The sequence below is a fragment of the Alligator sinensis genome, unplaced genomic scaffold, assembly GCF_000455745.1.
Source record: "Alligator sinensis unplaced genomic scaffold, ASM45574v1 scaffold112_1, whole genome shotgun sequence".
Classification (NCBI taxonomy): domain Eukaryota; kingdom Metazoa; phylum Chordata; order Crocodylia; family Alligatoridae; genus Alligator; species Alligator sinensis.
Genome location: NW_005841892.1, coordinates 434642 through 435644, shown reverse-complemented (window position 1 = coordinate 435644; position 1003 = coordinate 434642). Strand labels below are relative to the sequence as shown.

The following is a 1003-nucleotide window of genomic DNA, read 5'->3' as shown; positions in this document are numbered from 1 at the left end:
CATTGCCTAAGCATGGAATGCTGGCTGTCAGGGTGGGTGTCATCCCTATGCGTCACCGCTGACCACAAACCTCACCCCCACAAGCCCTACACCTGCCAACCACCCCACAACCCCCACCCCACCCATAGGGACATAGGGCCCTGGCTTGTTGGGGCTCCTGGTCCCAAGAACCACTTGTATGTGTGATCGGCTGGGAGGAGGAGTGGAGGTGTCAGAAGGGGTGTGTATGAGAGACAGAGACAGAGAGAGAGACAGAGACAGAGACAGAGAGAGAGAGAGATGGGGGTCAGGAGTTGGGGAGAGCTATAGATTGGAGAAGTCAACAGATCCAGGCTTAGAGCTCCCCTGCCCCTGCCCCCACCTTTAGAGCAGCCTGTGCAGGTGGAAGCTTGCTTGGAAGGGAAGGGGCTTGCTCAGCCCAGGCTTTGAGCCCAGTTTGGGGATTCCCAGGAATGGCACAGGGAGCAGAACACAAAGGGCTGGCGCTGCTCATAGCCACAAAGAAGTGGATGGTACAGCTGCAGCTGACACGTCCTGGTGCTGGAATGGAGCTGTGGCCATGAGGGAGTTAGTTGGGGTAGGCAGGGACTGCAGGTCAAGAGTGAGGGATAGTGGTGGGGCTGTGGGTTGGGAGTGAGGGGCAAGGGCAGGGGCAGAAGACTGACATCCCAGTGCTACTCAGCACTCCATATGCTGGTGAGAAAAGGGGGCAGGGGCAGCTCTGATATTTTTTTCTATGATTAAAAAAACAAAAAGCAAATGCCAAAGTGTATAGATATTTAGATTTATTTTTTATCGTGATGATAGTGGCACTGGTAGGCTTCCAAATTCCTTTAAACTTGTAAATACATCAATAAAACATTGCTGTACTGATCTCTCTGTATATAGTGATGTTTCATTTTAATTTTGGAAGAACGTGGGTTTTGGGTATTTTAATGAGAGAATTTAGGGTTTTTTATCAGAGAAATTGACATTTTTAAATCGGGAACACCAGGATTCCTGC

At 50.3% G+C, this 1003-nt stretch overlaps 1 long non-coding RNA gene across 1 annotated transcript in view; it reads left to right on the top strand.

Moving 5' to 3' along the window:
* The window catches only part of LOC102372535, a 46708-nt gene that overhangs the window by 5864 nt on the left and 39841 nt on the right, over positions 1–1003 (top strand). The window lies entirely within an intron of this gene.